We start from the raw sequence: 11,982 nt of genomic DNA, 5'->3' as shown, positions 1-11,982 counted from the left end.
CGCATGCTTAGAAAGCTCTCCAGGTTACCAAAAGTTCAAACCCCTCTCTTTCCCAAGGACACAGCCAATTAAATCACAGCCTTTGTAGTTTACAAGAGTAGAGGCAGAGGAGTTTGAAGGTATGTGTGATTTAGTGTTACAAAGAGATAGTAAATTAGCGAGATGTCTTTGGTGGTGTTTCTGCTTATCAGGTACAAGATACAAACTGTGCAGTTCTAACAACACTCTATTCACTATACATTTTTAATAATATTTCTAACAACGTTGTGCAGGGAAGGATGCCCTGCTGCTCCACTCCCCTCCCACTTCAGTCCAGGATGGGAGGGAAGCAGCAGGACAATGTTGTCTACACTTTCCCAGATGGGGGACACCCCAATTTAGGGAATGAGCCAGGGCCATTGCCTCACTGCTCTACTCCCCTCCAGGTCTGGTCTATGGGCAGCAGTGAGGAAAACTCCTTGTCTATCCTCAGGCTGGAGAAACACAAGGAGGCTTTCCCCACTACTCCACTCCCTAGTCTGGGGAAGATGCATGCAGCAGGAAAGAGAGGGCAGCTGTAGGCTAAACATCTGTACTGCTCTGTCTTCCAGAAAGATTTCTACTGGTGAAAATGTCTCAGAAATACCAAGAGGCAATTTACATGAATAAGGCCTCAGGAGAACCAATGCATTGCAACAGGAATCCTGTTCTCATATTTCAATGCTACTGCAACAAAGCAACTTTGTAATTCTTTTCAGCAGCATTAACAGTTCTGTGCAGTGAACCCTTGCTGGCACATCCCTGGTGCATCAAAGTGACAAAATAAAAACAGCAAGATCTTGCTCCATATTTCTAGTCTGAAAACTAGAAAACATTTTTACTGTTATCAAAATCTCACCCTCCCTCTCAGGGACCACATGAAAACAGAAAGTGAAACTCACAGTCTGGGTTTATGAAGAAACTAGCTTTTGAGGGTTTGTGCCATGAAAAATGTACAGCAAAAGCCTCAGAAACAGTTTGGAAGAAGAAATCTATTTATTTTTATTTTCACAAGAGAACCAGGTAACTGAAAGGACGGTACAGGTGAACGTGCAATATAAAGAAAATTTGAAACAAAAATAACTCTAAAGGATATTTTAAGCGTTATCCTGAAGATAATACTTTTGAGTCTGGGACAAAGACTAGTTCGTGCCAATGAAAAGTCAAAGGGAGCATTCCCTACTGTTTCTTGGTAGAGCAACACACCGTCTTCTCAGAAGAAAGTGAAAAGTGAAGGGTACTGTCAAAATCCTACAGCCTCTGTCTAACTTCCGTCTAATTATAGTATGTTCCTTGCCCCAGTATTATGTATCTGATACCTCTTCCCTAAATAAAGGATTGTTATTGTTGATATTAGCTTGACCAAATGAGGTGTGAAACACCATCTATGAGTGGTGTATGTCTGATGAGGGCCAACAGAAACAAATGAGTCAAACTAGGAGGCGCTGGGCTCCTCCCAAGTCTTTAGTATATACAACATGCAGGTCAAGGAATGAGGCAGTAAACACTAAATACACACTGCTCCAAAATCATACAGCACAGGATGAACTGTCACCTTGCTCTTTTGCATTCCATTTGAAATAAAGAAGTCAACCCATATACTGTCTTCTGAGTTCACCACAGGGCAAAATGATGAAAAATAGAAACTACCTATTTCACTCTCTCTGAAGCTTTAGCACTGAAAACAGTAAGTCTGTATTTTGCATCCACTAAAGAAACACTATTTAGAGGGAGGTAGCGTCTTTCCTCTGTATGCTATATCGCTGCTATAGCTTCTTCTTAAAGGGAGACCAAACTATTCAGATCAAAAGCATTTTAAATAAAGGAAAACTCAGATTCTGTGAATATTCACTTTGCAAGTTATTTTCATGGACACATCACTATAAACTAAGCTTGGACCATCTGCTCTTCTCTCTAATTACTAATGCAACCCTCCCCCCATAGCACATGCAGGGTGTAATAAGATAGAAGGGATTTTCAGTGCATGTATATGCCTTTTTTCCAATGGAGCATATAAAATTAAGGGCAAAAGCTTACCCATTTGTTTTTATTTGTATTACTCATGCAATTTTTTTTGAGGCCTCATTGACAATTATAATCTATTGCTAGACCCTGTTGCAACTTGGAAGTTGTAACAAATTTAAACTACAATTTGTAGTGGTGGTGAGAGAGAAGTGTGCTTCTAAATTGTACCTCAGCTCTGCCGAGCCCAAGACTGGAGCAGGATACATGACTGGGTGCATTCTTGTCTATGTACTATTACCTCCAAAATACTTAATTGTCAGGTACTTATTGTATTGAAAGTAAAACCTATAACATGACAGGGTGCATCTACATGTGCAACTAACATGATGTGATAAACACCAGTGCAGTTCACACTGGAGTTAACTGTTCCTAGGCACAGAATTTACACATGCACCCAGAACAGCAACACTTTGAGACAGAGTGGAGCAGCAGGCTTGGGGAGGGGGGTGGGGGCCAGCCCTGGGTTCTGCATGGAGGCAGAGGGCAGCAGGGGGCCTAGCTAGGACACAAGAGTGCTGAAACTGTGAAGCCTTGTTACTGACACCCCAAGTCTGCTGGCAACCTGGGGCTGCTCTGACCTGGTTCAAAGCACTCCTGTCCCAGTCACCATCCACACATGCACTGCAGCACAGTAAATGACTCAGCTGTAAGATAGTACAATCCAGGACAGTACTATCTTACAGCACAGTTAATAAATTTACTGCATCCTAATACTGGTGCTCATGTAGATGGTGATACTTTAATTCAGAGCTAATTAGTCAACTCTGCAGTAAAGTACATGTGTAGATGCACCCACAGGTTTTCATAATGTAGATGGGCCCTTACACATGATCGCACATATGATGCAGCAAACAAAATGAACTCATTATTTTTTATTAAATATGCACTGTGAACTGAGCATTTTGTGAAATAGGCAGAGAATGTTTCCCATTCAGCTGAGCTCCAGGAACAAGGAAAACAAAGACGACACGTGTCTTAAAACTGACATAGTTGCAGAAGGGTGGATCTGTTCAGCAAAAAATTCTTCAGGATATGAAGATTTGGGGGTTCTTTTAATACTGTTTTCATTGAAAATATCTGTTTCTTTTCAATGAAAAATTAGGACTCCAAAACTACTCAAACCCCCCAAATGATTGGTATGGATTGAAACACATGAGAAAAGTTTCTATTGTGAGAAAAGTTCATTTTGCTTTTGAAAATCCCAAATGCACTTTGCATCAACATGAAATGACACTTTTTTAGTTATTTCCAAATGTTAATTTGACTCTAACTACTGAGGATTTTTTTGTTTTGGTTTGTTTTTTGTCAGCAAAACAATTTTTCCCCAATCGGTACTAACGTCGCCCTCATGGAAAATTCCATACTGCCCTACCATTTAGAAAGCAGTTTGTGAAGCATTTGGGAAAGAGAGGGAGGGCAGCAAAAATAACAGCCCATTTGAGAGGCTTCAAATGGTTTCAGAACAGGAGTGTCTAATTCTCGTGGTCCTCACTCAATATATTAGCCTGTTTCTGCCTTCTTCTGTGCCCTTGCCTAACCACCAGTGTCAGCTATCTGAGTAACCATATTGTGATGCATAATGTATGCTGTTTTAAATAGGAAATGTGATACTGATCATATCACTCTACAAATTAAATTAAAATGTAAACAACAGCTGAACAAAAAGCTTGAAAAGAAAATTAAATAACATTTCTGGGAGGAGTTGGATGACATAGGCTCTTTAGCCTCGCTTTTAAAAGCCAGTGGTCTTTTTTTGTGCTCTCAAATAGCTGTGTGGGCAATTAAGTGACAGAGCCGTCTAAACAACATCAGTTGTGTCTGCAAATATTTGCTCCCCTAACACTGAAGATGAAACAAGGGAAGCTAGCAAAAGCTACCAGTGCCAGGCAGGAAAGCAGAAGCAAAAAAGAGGGCCACCTCAGAGGTAACTTGCCTGAAATGTGTCTCTACATTAAGTTACTTCCTTTAGCAATTAGCAACAACCATCTCATTGACAACTAGCATGCAATAGGCTTGTTAAGATCCTCCAGTAAGTATTCAGCAAGAGTACTTCTTTCAAGAAAGACTATTCTCACAAACCCATTTGGCTATTTCCAGTGATTTTTTTCTTTGCTTCTACAATAATTAAAACAAAGGACTTCAAATTCCTTCTGAAGCTGCATCCAAATTCAAAATTGCTTCCTCAAGCGATTATTGGAGGAGCACACGCTGCTGTTAAAGGAAACAATTACGCAGAGGCAATCTTACTGTATTTAATAATAGCTGGAAGTAAAATCAGGTTTAGTACTATGCGTCAACACCATGGTTGTTCCTATTAGAGTCCAATTTTCATGATATTTAGTATGGCATGTAAAACAAGGTTAGTTAGAACATGCAGTTTGAAGCCTTCCAGTGCTTATCATTCTTCAGACATTCAATAGTCACCCTAAATACTATTACCTTTGGGACCACATTTGAGTAGGCCTCTGCAATATAACAACAAGGGACCAGAGAAAAAGACCACAGTTTAAAAGCCTGGTTAAAGATTAACACAAACAGTAATAAGGAGGTTCTTAGAAAAGAATCAGGACAGCTGCAGCTGAATCTCTACTACCTGCTGAGAGTTGCTAGGCAACTTGGGCCTACCACTGCCCCAAGGGCCTTTTACTTTACAATCAGGATTTTTGAGCGGGGTGGAAGGGAAGGATTTTTAGTAAGACTATTGAGATGTGAATATACATTATTTTAAATAAGCAAAAACTATGTCAGTCAGTACTTTCAAATGTAGAACATTTGCTGTATAGAAGATTTTTTTTAACGTAACTGACAAAATCTGGCAACAACGCACAGTTTAAAAAGTGACATTTTGACTCTAAGGGAGGAATTATTTGCCATTTGTTTTGAACAGAAGCTTAGTTCATGTCAGATGTGAACCTCCAGACAATCATTAGTTTAAACTGCCTGCTATGTGTTTAAAAATTTCAGTCAATTTAGAACTGATCTGAATTGCAAATGGGATGGTAATAAGCCATTAGGGAACAACATATCTCTTTTTCACACTTGCAACCCTCTGCTTTAAGGGGCCTCAACTGCACTGAAATATGAAAACACCATTTTAACCATGCGCATTGTCAACAAACATGGAAATGCAAGAGAATCAGAAGTAGGAAAGTAGCATTCAGATAAGACTAGAAGTTACAAAAAGAATGGAAAAAACACATGTAACCCTTACTTGGAACAACATAAAATACTAAATCTTCCTAAACATAAATATTCACCACTGCTGAAAGCAAAACCCTGAATGACCTGGTGTCTGGCAGGAGTCAAAATTTCTCTCAATTCTAAAATCAAGGAGCCATTTCCTAACCTTGTGTAGTATTTTTTGAAACTGACTGTCTGGTTTACCTGGGTTGGTTTTGTTGATTTTCAACATTTGGTTGTATGTTTCCTATCCAAGGAACCCTTCCATTTTTGGTAGTCCTGCTGTCCTTGGAGATTTGACACATACTATATATTTATAAAGCCTCACACTGCTGGAAATAGCAGACTAACTCACATTTTTTCATTCTTTTTTTTCTCACATTTACAACTTCTGCTGTATGATATGCTAGTGATACTAAGTTTTAGAGCAAAGACTTGACGTTTTCTTGTTTCCTCTACTGTCTATATAGCTCTCAAGCAGGGGGAAATCTTAGCATTCTCAGGTGTACTTGCAAATAAGATTCCTGGGGTTTCATCCCCTTCACTGCCAACTCAGTCCCTGACCAACCTAGCATGGATGAAGTGTCCTTTCTTCAAAGTTCTACCCATGCAACCACACTGGGACTCTTAGGACATATGCTGAATTGGATATCTAGAAGGTCATCCTATGGGTCTGAGTGGTGCATTAAACTGATCCACTCTATGAATTAATTCACAGTATATCCATTCAATTCCTTCTGCATATAAATGCATGTTCTGCCATCTCAAATCCATGTATTGAATATGAAAAGTATTAGACGTTGAAGATTTTATCCTTTCATGTTTAAAGTCCAGCTTCCATGTAGACGGTTCTTATCCCCATTTGACATAAGGTGCAAGCCAAAGAGCTGTAATTGTACTTACGGAATCAGAACAAATACAAAGGAAAAGATATGAGCACACTGGGGGAGGACCACTCATGGACTTAACTGAGAGTGACAGAGAGAACTGCATTCTTTTTGTCAGATATTTTCCTACTTAAATATTATTTTTCACACAACGTAGTCCTATAATATATGGGTTATAAAAAGTTAGTCATGTGAATGGAATTCAAAAACCAAGCAATAGTCTGCAACTGAACCTGATCCAAATACAGAATAATATTTTGATTTATTTAAAGATTATTATAGTCCTTCATCATTTAGTTCTGTGAATATTTCTATTGACTTGAATAGGACTACTCATGTAAATATAGGTTGAATAATTAGTTTCATTGGTTTAAATGTCTAATTGTCAAGGAGCCACTCCATAAGTAAGTGATAACAACAGATCTAAAAACATGGATATTATTGGCCAAAATTTGGTTCTAGTTCCAGAATAAAAGAATAAGAGGTTATAAGGCGACCCCAGTAATGGGAAAGACAATATAGGAAAGATAACTCAGTCAAATGCCTTTGAACATGGCTAAAAGCCACAGTTAAATCCAACAGTTAGGTACAGATAGTCAAAAAGCCCAAGGATGAATCAGTTCAGTCTTAGCAAGTTAGTCTAAACCTCACAGATTAAATTGAAACAGAAGTGAACAGACATATACCTTTGATTCGGGAAACGCAGCCACATGCCTGCAGTGGCTCATGCCAGAAGCCAGGGGGGCACTAGCGCACAGCTCTCTGGCTGTGTGATCACATCCTCTTCCTGCTGCCCCCAAGGACTCTGAGATTTGCAGTGCAGAATTACAGTAGCAGGACTCTGCAAGGTTATTTGTCACTTCCTCTTCCTGCTTCCAGGTAACTCTGGGATTTCACAGCCATCAGTCAGGGCCAGCAGTAAGTTTGAGATGTGGGGGGAGGGGTGTTTAACCCCTCCCCCCCCTCCCCTGGCTCCAGATCCCAGCTGGGGTTTGCCTGGGGGACAGTGTTCCCCCCCCCACCTCCCCACAGACTGGATTGCATCCCCAGCTGGACTTGCCCCCCACGCCCCTTTGCCAGCCAGTCTGCATTGCTCCAGGTAGGGAACAGAGGAGCGGACCAGCTGTCACGGAGTCACATAGGTGCCCCGTGACTGTGAGGGTGATTGGCAGAGCTGCCAATCACCCAGGCAGCTCAGGTGCTGGTTACCAGGGCGACCAGGCGGGTCACATGGCCAGAAGGGGGCAGGGCCAGGCCTTTATAAACAGCTTAGGCCGGAGCCTGACTCCCAGTTCCCTTCTGGCTGCCGCAGGAGCAGGAGCTCTGCGGCTGAGCTGAGTGGCCTGAGTTAGTGGTCGCAGCCTTACCACAGTAACCGGCTGTGATGATGCGGGGAACCAGATCGCCCTGAAGGGAGGTAGGACTGAGAGCCCTGGTGGGGCTTGGAGTTGTGGTTAGGCATACAGAGCCTCTGTGTTTATGTTGCAGCCAGATGGCTTAAGTTTAAGTTACAGTTTGCACCGGAGGACCGGGTGAGGCTGTAGGGGAGCGAGGAGGCCTCACGGGGGCTCCCCAACAGCTTGGGGGTTCCCAGTGCCCAGTAGGGGCACAGTTGCCAGCAGGGCACTACTGTCGATGCCAAAGAGGCACCGTATTGCGCCAGGGAGGCGCGGTGTGCGGGGTTGCAGACCCCAGCCCATAAGGGTGGTGTTTGCCCAGTGGGGCAAACGGACCCAGAGAAGGGTCAAGGGGACAAGCACGGTGGCGAGCGCCTGTGCCCCTAGCGCGAGGAGCGCGGTGTCAGCCCTAGAGAGGGCAAGGCCCCAGAGCGGGGCAGGAGACAGAGCGCGAGGCGCGCGGTGTCGGCCCTAGAGAGGGCAAGGCCCCAGGGCGGGGCACAGACAGAGCGCGAGGTGCGCGGTGTCGGCCCTAGAGAGGGCAAGGCCCCAGAGCGGGGCACAGACAGAGCGCGAGGCGCGTGGCGTGTCGGCCCCAGAGGGGGCAAGGCCCCGGAGGGGGCAAAGCGCAGAGAGCGCAGTACAGGTCCCAAAGGGGGCGAGGACCCAGAGCGGGGCAGAATAACCCGTGGTAGTGAGCCGGCCCAAGGGCGCCGAGACTAGGGCGGCAATAACGCTCTAGACCCAGGGGGTGCCAGCGATTAGCTGGTGGCCAGAGAGACAGGCCCAGGGCGCAGGGATCGGGCTGGAGATAGGAGCCCGGCCCAAGGGGGTGCCAGGTGGGCAAGGGGCCCCGGGGCCCGAGAGAGAGAACGAGGGCACCCGAGGGGCGAAGGACTATACAAACGTCCCCAGAACACCTGCGAGGCTTGGGGCGTGCTGAAGGGGAGGTTTGGAGGCATGCATAGCCCTTAAGGCGGGACGCATATAGATACCCCATTCTGGAATAGGGACAGGAACACCAGTACCGTCCACTAGGGAAACAGGCAGCCTCCATACTACATATTAGTCATCAAAGTCGTGGCGGGCGAGATTCTGAGGGTTCACCCTAACGTGACGGTAGGGGGCGCTAGGGAGTTCACGGCCGCCCTAGGCCCCGCTCCCTCACACCAGCCCTGCTCACTGGAGCAGACAGCACAGCCAAGACCAAGACTGGAAAGCATGCTGGGATGCTGTGGGACTGTGATTTAATTTGAACCAGGAAGGGGACTGTGACAGAAATGTCATAAACTTAAAGTTTCAAACATAAAGTTTCATAAATCAGTAAGTCTGATACTACATTCAACCAGATCTATCTTAAACGAGTTTCAGCCATTTTGAAACTGGTTTATGTGCACTGAGCTTCTTTTCTGTTACAGGTTTAAACCAGTTTCTGATCACATAAACTGCCGTACATGTAATTTCTGTTCCTAGCCCATGTGTATATTTTGCAAAGTTGTTAACATTCAGTTGCAATGTTGGGCTCATACTCAGTACAGACTCCCAAAGCTACACATCAATACAATCATTCTTGTTCATCTAGTACAACATCTTTTGGCTGTTAAGACACTTTCGTTAGCTTTCTGTAAGATTTATGGCAAAAGAATAAACATTGCTAACATTCTACATTGTAAGTGTAGAAGAGTTGTATGGAAACGTGCCTGGTAAAAGTAAATGTAGGTATAAAGGTTTTGGTAGTATTAGAATTAAGTCTTATAAACTTAGCTTGGGTTTAGGTGATGGGTAGGTCATTCATGGGCCCTTTCTACTAGAATAAATATCACCCAATGGGTTCGGGGTTCAACATGAAAGAACACATCTCTTGGCCATAATCTTACTATATTACAGCCCCTGGATATTTATGTGGATTCCTAATCCAACACATTAACTCATGAGACTTCAGTGCCTGCAACAGAAATGTCTGCATAATGACAATGAAGCTAAACTAAATATTAAAGTAAGCTCACTTCAGTAGACAAGTTAAACATTAGGGCTTGGACCATGTTCTTTCATGGACCAAGGAAAAGCCATGGAAGAAATTCCTTCCTTGAATTACCCCAAAATTCTTCCACAGAGGATAAGAGTATTTCCACCACCACTACCAAAGGAGAACAAGGAAGTTATCAAACTAAACACTGCATTTTACCTTAATACTTTGTATTGATAGGAGATAATGCAGGCCTTGAAGTATTCCACTGGAGTCACAAAGTAATCCAGGCTGCCTTAAGTTGCTTTGTTACTCCATTCTGAACTATACATGGAACCTTCCCTCCCTCATCATAAAGAAAGGTTCAGAGAGGCTAAAATTATGATCTATTGAAGTCTTATGTTGTACTGATCCAAACAGATGCTACGTAGTCCTCCTGGAGGCAAAAACAACAACCAAAAAAAAATAAAAAGTGCCCCAGTTAGGTTCCAGAGCACCAAGAGACATGCGGGTGAAAGCCCGCTGGGCCTCCACTCCCCCAAAGCCCCTCAAAGACCCCCCAGCAGCCGTGGAGCCCCCTGCCAACCCCCAGCACAGCCAGAGGCAAGCGGGGCCCATGGTGGGAGGGAGTTAACCCTTGAGTGAGTGGGAGGAGGCGGCTGAGTGGAGCTGGGCTGAGTCAAGCCCCACCCAGGCCCCTACTTCGCCCAGCCCCCCCCCAGGGAGCCACGCGACTGGAGTCGCGCTAACAGGCTGTGCAAACAGGCGCGCTTGTCTGCTGGCACATGAGTTAGCGTGGAGTTCACACAGGAGGGTGCGCGGGAGGGCCTGAGACCCTGCCTGTGAACCTCCAGGGTAGGTTTGTCCAGCCGTAGCCAGCCTACCAGACGCATGACATGGATGGGCACGCGCTGCACCCTGAGGGTCCCTTCGGGCTCTGTGCCCCCGCCCCTGGCACCCAGACGGAGCCCATGGTTCTTGGCTCCACAGACAGAGCCCCTGGCTCTTGGCTGTGTGGGCTGTCTGTCACTTTTTCAGGCTCTGGGGCCCGGGAGCATGGCCACCTCCCCTTGTGGGGTCTGCTCCCTTTTGGGCTTTCTGGCATGCCAGCTGGAGGAGCTCCAGGCCATAGTCCAGAGACTGCATGCCAACAGGGACAGTGAGCAGGAGATCAACTCCTACTGCCAGGCCCTTCTCCCCCGGGAGCCAGAGGGTAGACCACAGTCTCCCTCCAGGACAAAGGAGGACTCCGGGACCTCCCACTCTGTCGAGTCAGAGGCATGGATCAAGGTGGTAAAGGGACCTAAGGCCTGCCGCACCAAGGCCCCTTTCCCCACGGGAGCTTAGCAACAGGTACACATCTCTTGCTGCTCCAGCAGAGCCTGCTGAGTTGCCAGCTCCCACAGGCAACATGGGGAGAGTGGGGCTGGTAGCTGGAGTTGAGCCCAAGACAAGAAGTAAGGTGTTTGTTGTGGGAGACTCCATCCTGAGGGGGACTGAGGGAGCAATCTGCCGCCCCGACCCCTTTGCCCGGGAAGTCTCCTGCTTCCCAGGGGCCCACATCCGGGACATTGCAGAGAAGATCCCAAAGCTTCTCCAGCCCACAGACCACTATCCCATGCTCCTTATTCATGTGGGCACCAATGACATGGCTCGGAGCACTCCCAGCTGGGTCATGAGGTGCTACAGAGATTTGGGAGAGGAGGATCTATGTAGTCAACCAAAGACTGCAGCGCTTGTGTCATTGGGAAGGCTTTGGCTTCCATGACCATAGCCCACTCTTTGGTGAGAGAGGCAGCGAGCTGCTGGGAAGAGATGGCCTCCATATCTCTCCCCTGGGGAGGAGGGTCTTCTCAGCCAGACTGGCTGACCTGCTCCACCAGGCTTTAAACTAAGCCCGTTGGGGGGGTGGGGGGACTATTGTCACTGCTGGCCTGCTGAGCAACCCTTGCAAAGCCAGCAGGCCAAGGCACTTAAGGGAGCACACCCCTGCCCCAGCCCTGGTACAATCTGTGGGCAAGGCAAGAGCCCCCAAGGGGACACTTGCCTGCCTGTACACAAATGCCAGGAGCCTGGGAAACAAGCAGGAGGAGCTCGCCCTCCTGCTTAATGCAAATAATTATGATGTCATAGGGTAATGGAGACCTGGTGGGACTCCACCCATGACTGGACCACGGATATTGATGGCTATACCCTGTACAGGAGAGATCGTGTAGATAAAAGGGGCTGGGGTGTAGCTCTCTATGTTAAGGAAAGCTACATATCCCTGCAAGCTGATCTTGGAGACCAGGGTGGACAACTGGAGACCCTCTGGGTTAAAATCCGTGGGGAATACGGCACAGGGGACACAACGGTGGGAGTCTACTACAGACCTCCCACCCAAAGTCCTGAGCTTGACCAGAAGTTCACCTGGGAACTGACTGAGGCTGCTTGCTCCAGGACCATGGTTGTCATGGGTGATTTCAATTACCCGGACATCTCGTGGGAGTATCACTCAGCAAAATCCGAG

The sequence above is a fragment of the Crocodylus porosus genome, unplaced genomic scaffold (assembly GCF_001723895.1).
Source record: "Crocodylus porosus isolate Cpor-Errol unplaced genomic scaffold, CroPor_comp1, whole genome shotgun sequence".
NCBI classification, from domain to species: Eukaryota; Metazoa; Chordata; order Crocodylia; family Crocodylidae; genus Crocodylus; species Crocodylus porosus.
The sequence above is the reverse complement of the archived record's forward strand: the minus strand, read 5'-3'. Positions refer to the sequence as shown.